Raw genomic sequence first — 11,646 nt, 5'->3', positions numbered from 1 at the left:
TCTTATCAGTGGTATGCGGCTGGATCTTTCTCACATAAGCCCTTAGATGCATCTGAGGACAAGACGCACCATCGTACTTAGTGAAAGTGGGGATTTTGAATTTGCGAGGAATGGTCACATCGGAGACCAGACCCAAACTTTCGAAATCCAGACCAGGTGTTTTCTGACCCTCCATGGCTAGCATGCGCTCTTCCAGCAATTTGTACTTATCATCTCTTGGAGAGTACTGTTCATTTTCATACTCCTCATCATCATCCTCAGGGTTAGAGAAATCAACATTCTCCTCCTCTGAATCATTTTCCGCCCCCTCTTCTGGGCCATTCGGGATTCCAAATTTGATTCCCGTAGCCTGTCCTTTACGCCTTCTGCCCGGGTTAATGAAGCTCACAGCTTTCTTGTCCTTCTTCTTTTCAGCCAAAAGAGCCTTCAGCTCCTCCTGCCCTTTGGATAAGCTTAACATCATCTCCTTGAACTGAGCATTCTGAGTCTGGAGATCTTTGACAGTCTGTTCGAGATCCATTTTTCTGTTTAAGAGGCAGACCGTGAGAATATGGTCTTTTAGAACACCTGTTATGCAATGTTATGTTATGCGATGCAATGTATGAAATGTTTTCAAGGACTTTTGGAATTTAACTCTGCATAAATCCCCAACAAGAGGGAAATGTTTTATTGCTACTTTTTTTTTGATCAATGTTCATTACAAAAGGAATAATAGTAAAATACAAAGCTCAAGTCTCCCAGGGGCGACTTCTTTTCGGGCGAAGATATGCATTGAGTCTTCGTTCCTCATTAAGCTGACTGGTGAGCTCTAACACTTTCTTCCTTTCTGCATTGAACTGAGCTTCGAAAGTATCTCTCTCTTCTCTCAACTGGGTCCAGGATCTTTTCAATTCCTCAACATCAGTAGGCATATCTGGATAAGGAATGATCTGGGAAGTAGCTCCTTCGGCCTCTGATTCAACAATCAATGGTCCGACTGTAAGATATGGCATGGCAAGTTCGTGAGCTCTGGCGCGTACCCATCTGAGATAAGGCTCCATAGGAATAGAATTTTTCTTTCCTAAATCGCTTCTTTTCACCATGCCCCAAGCTCGTACAAACCTTTGGCGGAGACCTTGAGAGTCATTGTCATAGTCAAACACTGTACCTTGAATAATCATTTTATGTGGACCATCTCTTCGAGCATGCCCAAACTGACGTAGGGCTAAGGCAGGATTATAAGTAATACCTCCTCTTATCCCCAGGAGTGGTACATTAGGGAATTCTCCACAACGGTCGATGAGAGTGACGTTTTCTCTGAGATTGGAACACCAACGGATGTCTGAATGGGAGAGTGCCATTATCCTTTGAGACCATTTCAGATTTTGATCATTCTTCAAGATTGATTGAGGAAGGTGCGAAATAAACCACCTAGACAATAGAGGTATGCAGCACATGAGGGTCCCTTGCCTCTTCATGGTACGAGTGTGGAGGGAATGCAAGACATCTCCAAGCAAGGTAGGCACAGGGTTATGAGTGAGGAATGTCTTAATAGCATTCACATCTATGAATTGGTCCGGATTAGGGAATAGCACCAAACCATAGATTAGCAATGCTAGAACATCTTCAAAAGCATGGACATTCATAACTTTTAGGAATTCTCGGGCCTTACTTATCAGAAATTTGGCAAGTAAACCTTTAATTCCACTTCTTGTTACCCAATTAGTTTCAATGTCAGACTTTGTCATGCGTAAAGCTGCGGCCACTTCTTCAGATTTCGGGATCTTTTCCAGACCACTGAAAGGTATTTGATTCAGGATGGGTATCCCAAGCAGTTGGGAGAATTCTTCTAATGTGGGTACCAACTGATAATCTGGGAAAGTGAAGCAATGATGCTTAGGATCGAAGAACTGGAATAGGACTCTCATCATATCTTCTTTGAAACCGGTGGTAACTAAGTTGAGAAGATGACCATGTTTCTTGTTGAACTGAGCATGATCGGGGAGTTCTGACACCAAATCCTTGAGTTGAGGAGAGATCGTTACAAGATTGATCCGGATAGTCTTCCTGGAAGCCATAACCTGTTCAAAGAGCAAAGCTAAATTCCTAAGTCCTTGAAATGGTTAGTATGATGATGCTATGATGCTATGATGATGTTATGATGTTATGATGTTATGATGTTATGATGTTATGCAAGCACAGACATGTCACACAACAATCATTCCTAGGTTTTAAGGCTTGCATGAGTTTCATAGGTAAATACCCTCCCCACTGAAGTTTGGTTGGTTCAACCTGTCCTAGAATAGTAACCGGGTTCTAGAAGGATCTCAAATCATCGACCTTTCTTTAGGTTCACTTCAGTGCAACACCAAGTGGTTGACCGAAGCTTCCCTAAAGTCCAATCTCAAAGAGTGTAGTATCGAGTCTCAACCAACCCCAGTCGGAACCGAAGTCAGTTATCTCACTACTTTCTAATGGCCAGGATGAGTCAATTAGGGTTCTAAAGGTCTGGTTAATGCTTTAATGACACCACGCGGAAGCCAAATTTTTCCTCAAGTAACATGAGGAACATCAGGACAACCAAAGTGTCACATTAACCGTAGCCACCATTTTAACCATTCCAGTATACGCCGGATAGTCGCGATGATCTATTGCTACTTACCTAAGGTACACTAGATCCGGGTGTAGGATCTTTCACTCAAGAATACCCAAGCAATCCCTTAAAAGTAAATCAGACAATTTTAAATAAGTGATCTTGTTTTTTAAGGTAACCTCTCTTTCTAAAGTATTCCCCAGCAGAGTCGCCAGTTCTGTCATACGGTGAACTGACTTTTGGGTGTTTTGCTTTTTATCGCAATGTCGCGGATAGCAAGAGTCGCCACCGACTTTTCTTTTATCCAATAAGGAAAGGTGGAAAAGAACAGGAAAAACCTCAATAGATTTTGGGTTCGGGAGGTACATTATACAAAGGGAAGGTGTTAGCACCCTTTGTATCCATGGTTATCCATGGGCTCTTAATTACTGGATCACTTATATTTTTGTCTGAAAAGTGTTGGTGAATTGCTTAAAAATGTTTGAAAGAGAGTTTAACTTTGTAATGATTCTCGTATGAATGTATACAAAGTATTTATCTCGTTTAATTTTGAAAGCGGTTTAGAAAAGGTTTTGAAAAGAGAATTTAACTTTGTAATGATTCTTGTATGAATGTATACAAAGTGGTTATCCCGTTTAGTTTTGCAATTGTTTAGAAAAAATAGTTTGGAAATGTGTGAGGTGTAAAAAGTATTTTAGGTTAGGATCCAGTAATTGAGAGTTATACCTTCCTGAGGTCGTTATGAACGTTTCCTATCCTTATGAGGGTAAAACTATCCTTACTATTGAGAAGTAAGTAATTTTACCCTTTGGATGTTAAAGGGTCATCGTAGGGTCATCGATAGGTCATTGAAGGCAACAGTTGTAAGGATACCTTAGCATTCGAAGGGACGATCATCATTTAACCGTAGGCTACACCGAAGGGTCATCGAGGGACAAAATTGTATTTTCGAAGGCAACATCCGAGGGACTATGATTTATTTTATGATGATTTAATCGAAGGGCCATTGCTAAGGGTATCCCCACATTCGCGGGACATGACCGTAATATTGTAATCGTGGGGTAATAGAGAGAGGTCCGATATCATTTATTTAAAGTCCATGTTTTAAGTTCATTAGGTAATTATGGTGATACCGCATTGAATCGATACATTAAAATCAACACATTAAGGATCAATACATTAAAATTGGTTAGGCAACCAATATGAATTTTCACATTAAAGTGAAATAATTTAGAGTCCATCTCCATGAAAGTCTTCCCATGCATAAAGCGGTGTACCTAGCCGGTTATTTCTTCGGAAGTATGCTAGCCTTTACACCATTAACACACAGATTATAGCATTGAGATAAAACACAATTGGAAATTGCATCACAAAATGAATATAACAGCCAGGAATTTAAGCCAAATGATGCAGAGTCATGATTAGGTAAGTATAAAACGGGCAACAAAGGGACAAAGCAGCCCCTGTCCTGTTCGCTTCTGCTTCGCCTAGCGAAGGCTCAGCGAAGGCTCGCTGCGGGCTCGCCTAGCGATGAGCTAGCGAGCGGCCACGGGTTTGAAATTATGACCTCAATCAGCAGCATGGTCTATGGCCTCTAACACATAATTATATGGTTCAGTTTCACAATGTTCAAGCACATTTAAATTCTCATGTAAAGCTTCAAAATGTTTATGAATTCAATTATGATATCCTCCACTAATTAAGAACATGAAGTGGTACCATATGCCAAATGAGAGTACAAAATGATGTCACATGCAAATTAAGACACTAATGCGGTACCACATGCAAAATAAGAATACAAAGTGATAATCATGTGTAAATTAATACCCTAAAGTGATATCATATGCCAATTAAGAAACTAAAGCGATGATAATGATGCAAACCTGTTTGCAAATCGAGTTGCAACCTTGAATTGGCGAGCCGGATTGAGCTGGGTGGTGGTAGCTTCGGATCGGGTAAGCGGCCTTCAGGGTTTCCGCCTTCTGAACTCTTTGGATCAGCAGGGTTTCTGTGTTCCTCCCTCTGGATGCGTGCTTCCGTCCGTCTTCGTCCGTCTCTGTGTGTCCTTGTTCGTGGCAGAAGAGCATGTATTTATAGTAGTGGCAATGGTGACCTAATGGGCTTAAAATGAGGTCCAAATTTTCAAATTCTCGCAAGCTTCGCTAGGCGAAGGAATTGCTCGCCTAGCGAGCAAACTAGGTTTGGGCTTTTTCTGGACCTGATGCTTCGCTGGGCGAGTGGCATGCTGAGATATTCGCTAGGCGAAGGAATTGCTCGCCTAGCGAGCAAGCTATTTTGGGCCACTTTGGATTAGGCCTGTTGTGAGCTGGGCTTTTGTCCATTTGATATCAGTGCCTTGCAGAACAAGTCAGAGGGTCTTGGAAAATGCTTTGTAATTTCAATGGGCAAATTTTGGGGTATGATAGGATTGCTTCCCAAATGTTTGACCTTGACTTTGGCTGACTTTTCTTTGCTGTTTTGACTTTTCCTTTCATCCTTGACCCTAGGCTAGTCCTAGTGGTCTTTTGAGCTTACAATTGAGTTCTTGTTTCAGGTTAAGCACCAATGCCTCAAAGATCATTCAAACTTGTTTGAACTTGATTGTTTATCATATGCTAACCTTTGTTTTATAGGTTTGACTCATGTGTTTGAGTCTTGTGCCTTGCACAGTTGACCATCTGTGTTGACTGTTTACCAATTCCTTTTGATTTAAACTTTTGAACTGTTTGCTGACTGTTTTGACTTTTTCAGGTACTTTAGTTGCTTAAGTTCTCTGAACTTGATTTGCTTTGCTTTTTTAGCAACTTGCTTGAGGTATAATCTCTTTTACTTCATGTAGTCTGGAGACCCGGTCTGTTATTTGACCGGGCAAACTGTCTGAAGTCCTCCTTAAGAGGCCATGCTTGTGTGTGTTTAAAATTGTCCCTGTACATATTGAAAGTCCTTCAAAAAGGCAATTGGTGGAAGGTAGGGATATGCAATCTATCCCCCACTACTCTTGTTGTGTCATCCCTCTGCTCACACCATTGTGTTGATGCATTACAGATAAAAACCCAAGATCTTGTGCAATTGCACCGTTGAGTCAGTATCTAATGTGTAGAAGGGTTCCCACTTTCTGAACCCACACATTCTTGTCAAGTGCTCTCCCAGGCCAGGGATAGAAGCAATGAGGCACACCCCTCATCTCCTTTCATCTGCTTCACCTTAGCCCCTCAATGGCAAGGTTAAGAGCAACATTTCACCCCATTCCAGAGGTTTGTTTGTTGAGGTTGATGTGACCCCTCGACTAAAACCTAACCCTTGTTTGAGCCACTTGCTTGTGTATAGTGTGTGCTATCTGTGCTTGTTTGTTTGTTTGACTTGCTTCCTGTGCAAGTTAGGTTTAGTTTAGACTAATCCTTGTTTGCTTTCGCCCTCGTTGCGATCCTTTCTCTCGCCCTCGTTGCGATCGAGCTTTTTCCTTTCTCTCGCCCTCGTTGCGATCGAGCCGTTCCCTTTCTCTTGCCCTAGTTGCAATCGAGACCTTTGTCCCTCCGTAGCCGAACTACGGCAACTCTGATTCTCATGTTCAGATGAGATACGTAGGCACGAGACGCGATGTCTTGCCGAGTTTGACTAACCACTAACACTAATTCTCTTCTCTCGCCCTTGTTGCGATTGAGACCTCCCCTTTCTCTTGCCCTAGTTGCAATCGAGATCCTTGCTTCCTGTGCAAGCCTTGTCTAGGATAGGTTGGCCCTTGTGCCATTTAGCTAGAAACCTTAACTTAGGGTTGATTTTGCATGACAACATCTAGGCTCGAGTCGTAGTCTCCCTAGAGTTGTGTCTCCCTCTGTTATCTGGTTAGGCTAGATCCTTGTCCCTGCGTAGGGGAACTACATCGCCCTGATCTTCACACCAGATGAAGTATGTAGGCAGGAGATTGAGCTGATCTCTCCGGGCGCCTTTTTTCTTTTAGTGTGTTGTTTGACAGTTGCTAGGCTCGAGTGCCTGACTCCTTAGCAATTCGTTGTCTGTTTGTTTGAGTGTGTGCTTGACAGTTATAGGCTCGAGTCCCCGACTCCCTATCAACCTGTTGTGTTGTTGTGTGCTTGGAAGCCGATGTAAGTCCATCGAGTGGCATTTGGGTTCCAGTGTGCGTGTGTTTTGGTTCGGATGCTGACATAAGTCCAGTGATTGGCAGTCGGGCTCCACGTTTGCCTTTGTGTGTTTGTTTGTGTGCGTGTCAGCCGAGCTACGAATGCTCTGATTCTTCTCTCGTCCGAGAAGATACGTATGCATAGGATGCGACATCCTAGCGAGCATGTGTCGTCTCCCCGGTCCGAACTACTTCGACTCTGATGTCTATGCCTGATAGACTAAGTAGGCCCAGGATACGATGTCCTGCCGAGTCAGTTTCAGTCAGTCTCTTTTGTCTCTTTCAGCCAGTGTGTGTGTGTTTGAGCAGTGTTTAGCAACCGATTTTCCTTCCTTTTGTGCGTGGATCCCGTAGAGTACTACGGATGCGTAGGGGTGCTAATACCTTCCCTTCGCATAACCGACTCCCGAACCCATCCTCTTTGGTCGCGAGACCATGTTCTTTCCCAGGTTTACTTCGAGCGTTTCCTTTCCCTCTTTTGGGATAAATAACGCACGGTGGCGGCTCTGTTGTTTCTTTCTTTTCCCGCCGGTTTTTCGCGTAATGCGACAGCTGGCGACTCTGCTGGGGAAGTAGAGAGGTTGACCTGTGCTGGTCCATCTTCCCTGAGCGAGTCTCTCCTAGCGCTCTCTAGGTTAGGGTTTTGGTTGCTATTTGCTATGTTTATTTATTGCATTCATTTGTATATGTTTGCATTTACTGTTTGCCTTTATTGTTTGCATTAATGTTTGCATTCATTCATATTCATCTGCTGGTTGTCTGTTTGTTGGGATGGGATATTTTGTGAGAAATAAGCCCACTACCCAGGCTTGAGTGTACACATAGGTGTTAGAGTGGATAGTCATGAGGCTTGCGTGGCATGTTGCTACGTTAAGTCGTTCATGAGACCCACATTCCAGACGAGGTTTCTGTTGGATATATTTTGTCCTATGGGTGTTCCATAACGACAGATATTCCTTTAGAAATCGTCGACTCTGGTGACCATTTCCCGAGAACTCAGTCGAGGCCTCTCCTCCGAGACGCGTTTATGTTAGCTCTGGTGGGCGCATTCTCGCTGCTCAATCCGAGGACCCCGAGACTGGGAACTTGCTTTAGGATTTCCTGTTGAGGGGAGTCAGCAGAGGTCTTTTATCCCGTAATAATGCCAAACCTTCAGTGGTAAACGTATTATTCTCGACTGAAGGGCTGAAGCTGACAAACTTCTGTTCTTAGAACCTACCAGTGAGGGGAGGGTTTGATCTCTACAGATACAGTTTCTGCCAGTAATGCCGTGTTGATGATCTTGAGTCGGATTTATGGATCGTTATTTCTGGACGCCGGAGGTTTGACCCTGGTATTGATCAGAGGGTTCCGTTTATTTCGGATCCCTGGGCTGAATTTGAGGGTACTCGCTCAGATGGTGACTCAGTTCTCTAGACATGGGTTCAGATGCCAGTCGATCAGATTGACTTTGGGTTTCAGATGATTGTGATCAGAGTTCAAGCCGAAGCTTTGACCCTGTGCCTTGAGACGCACAACCTGACCAGTCATGTTCACATCATTTGCATCATAGCATATTTATTTTCAAAAAAATAATAATGCATGAAAAAGTTAACTCGCATACGCATATCCTTTATCAGGATCATTCATGACAAAATAATACCCATATCATGCATATCATGCACATATCATCCTTGCATTGCAGACATGCTTGGGAGTGACTTCTCACTTTGGGTTTTGACTGAGACAGGGTTGTTGATCATCGTCCGCACCGCGACCAGACTCAATCATCAAAGAAGTATGGATCAGGTTCAGGCTGAGCTAGCTGAGATGAGGGCGAACATGGCCCAGTTCATGAACATCATGCAAGGAGTTGTTCAGGGGCAAGAGGAGCTGCGTGCCTTAGCCCAAAGACTGGAAGCCGTGATTCCACCAGTCCACCGTGCTCCACCAGTGGATGTACCCATTCATGAGAATGCTGCTGCCACTATTCTCGTCCATGATTATGCCGTGGGCGATGAATTGAAGGGGATCAGAACCAGTGAACAGCCTCTTGCTGCAGAGACTGTTAATGTCAGAGCAACCTGCGCTCCGGTTCGCCATCCTGGCTCTTCAAGTTCTTCCGGTTCTAAGAAGACATACTCTGGGGCACCCAAAAGGGGAGAGATTGAAACAAATGATGTGCACCGTCGGAGGAGTGTGAACAGAGGACAGTATCGTCAGGCTGCTGCTGTGACTATTCCAGCAACTCAACCTCAACAGCAACAGAGAAGACCAGCTCAGCAGCATCAGCGTCCACAACATCGTCCTCAGCAGCAGGCTTCTCAGCCTCACAATGGTAATCAAGCTGGTACAAGTAATGGGAGGAAGGAGATCATTTTTGATCCAATCCCCACGTCCTACGCCGAACTGTATCCCTCTCTGTTAGAGCGGAACTTGATTACTCCCAGAGACCCGCCGGCTATACCCGTCAACCCTCGGTGGTGGTATAGGCCTGAACAGCATTGTGTGTATCATTCGGGTGCCCCCGGTCATGATGTGGATAGTTGTTTCCAGCTGAAGATGAAGGTTCAAGACCTTGTGAGGTCAGGTATTCTGATCTTGGAGGATTTAGATCCCCGTGTTAATCAAGCTTGAAGATAACAAGTCCTGGGCTGGCGCCGACTTTTTCTTCAGAAGGGTTGTTCAGAAACCAGAAGCTGTTGATGCAAGAGATACTGACAGTTGTCATCCCCGGCGGGATCTATCACAATTGGGTCACTGTGGGCGTTCCTACAGCTGTTCATAAGTCTTTGTAATAATCACTTTGTTTAAAAACCCTTCTCCCATGCCAAAAGGAGAAGTGATGACATTGTTGGCAACATTTTGTGCAATGATATTTTCATTCAAATAAATTCATGTAAAACATTTGTTTTTCCATTTGTTTTCCCTTTTTGCTTTTTTGCATGAAATTGGTGATCACCAAAAAACCTTAAAAAACAAGAATAAAAGCAATCTTTTCATCTGCATAACGATTGTCTTGTTTGTTTTTCAAAAAGCTTTTCATCTCTAAATCATTATGCAGGTTGTTTCTCAAACCCATTGAACATAATGATCGGACGTCATCTCCCAATTTTGAATTCCCTGTATTCGAAGCGGACGAAGATGATGTTGAAGGGATTCCCGACGAGATTTCCCGACTTCTTGAGCAAGAAAAGAAGATCACTCAGCTGCATCTCGAGAATCAGCAGAACAGCCAACTGGGGCATTATCAAAAAAAAAAAAAAAAAAAACAAACAAAGAAAGAAAGGGTGCAAAAGAAATAAAAAGAAATCAAAAGCAAAATCAAAAGAAAAGAAAAAAGAAAATAGCACCCTCAAAGTCCCAAGTTGACTGATGCTGAATTCGATCGAAAAGAAGAGATCAACTGCCATGTGTCGTGGTCAGTCATATCAGCAGAGAGTGAAGAAAGCATTCGATAAGAAGATCAAGCCTCGTGTGTTCCGAGGGACCTTGTGCTCAAGAAAGTCTTGTCTTTCGTGCCCGATTCCAGGGGCAAGTGAACCCCCAAGCTATGAATGTCCATATGTTGTCAAGAGAGCCTCTTCAGGCAGTGTTCTGACACTTACTACAATGGATGAAGAAGTTCACTCGTCCTGTGAATTCCCGATGCAGTCAAGAAATACTTCGCCTAAAACAAAAAAAAATCAAAAGCTCGCTAAGTCGAACACCCCAAAGGGCGACTTAGGCAAAAAAGAGCGTCTCGGTGGATTGAAAACCCGAAAGGGCGATCCAGGCAAAAGTTAGAGACATTGAAAAAAAAGAATTTGCATCCCGCTAGATTGAACACCTCACACTGGGGCAATCTAGGCAAAAATTAGGGATTTGGCAAGTAACTGCATCTTGACAAGACTACGCTCTATATCTGTCATCCGTCAGGGATTCTCGATTCGTCATCGACTGAAGCTTTGAATACATCGAAAATTCAGAATGGTAGAGGAAAGGTCATTATGTTCAATGTAGCCCTCTCCAATATATATCACCGATTTCAAACTTGTACAGATCTATGGAGTCTCGCCCTTTGCAGACTACCATTCCATTACATTAATTTGAGCTTTTATCCATTTATTTGCACTCTTATTTGTTTCAACTCAACAAATGTTTTGCATGTTTTAATTGATAAAGTATCATTGTTTTCAAAATAAACGAATTTCACAAAATTGTTCTTAAACAAAGTGAACATTCACAATGATGGAAGAATACTTAGGAGACCCACAGTGCTCTCCCGGGGTGGTATGATTACCAACAGGTAAGACAATTGTTCGTATCTCGAGCATGACTGTATCTTTGTCCTGCAGAACCTCATATGGTCTCTCCTCAGTGAATTTGCCCGATTCAGTGTTGTTTGAAGTTGTTCATCTTCATGTTCCCGGCAGTACAGTTTCTTCCTCCAAATCCCTGTTAGCTCTATTGTGGGGCATCCCCAGTAGAATGCTATTTGAGCCCTACCGTGGGGCATCCCCAGCAAGTTTGCTATTTCGGACATTATTGTGGGGCAGCTCCCCAAGCAGAGTGTTTACTGAAGACTTTAACTTTCCTCTCTCCAGCAGAGCAGTCTTCATCTCCCCCAGCATGGGTGCTTTTCTCGGAAGATTCAGTATTTGGAGGATCGACATCCCCATACTCCAGCATGTCCTCAGATAGATCCCTCAGCGGAGTTGTTTGCACGAGGAGCTTTGTCAATGCTTTTGTATTTCTCATCAGAAATCTGGTTGCTTCTCGGTATCTCTGATTTTCATCACGAGTTGTTGTGGCGCATACGCCTGTATGTTGAACTCTGTTCTCCGGTTGTGACCGACGATCCCTCCGGAAGCCTCTTATGGCTCTTCCTCCCCTGCAGGATAAGTGTTCCCTGATATCCCAGTCCCCAGTGGATTTTCTTTGCTCTGGTGGCTGTGGTTTTCTCTCCGGACGGTTG

Source organism: Lathyrus oleraceus, chromosome 5, assembly GCF_024323335.1.
Source record: "Lathyrus oleraceus cultivar Zhongwan6 chromosome 5, CAAS_Psat_ZW6_1.0, whole genome shotgun sequence".
Lineage (NCBI taxonomy): Eukaryota > Viridiplantae > Streptophyta > Magnoliopsida > Fabales > Fabaceae > Lathyrus > Lathyrus oleraceus.
Note: the sequence above shows the minus strand (reverse complement) of the source record.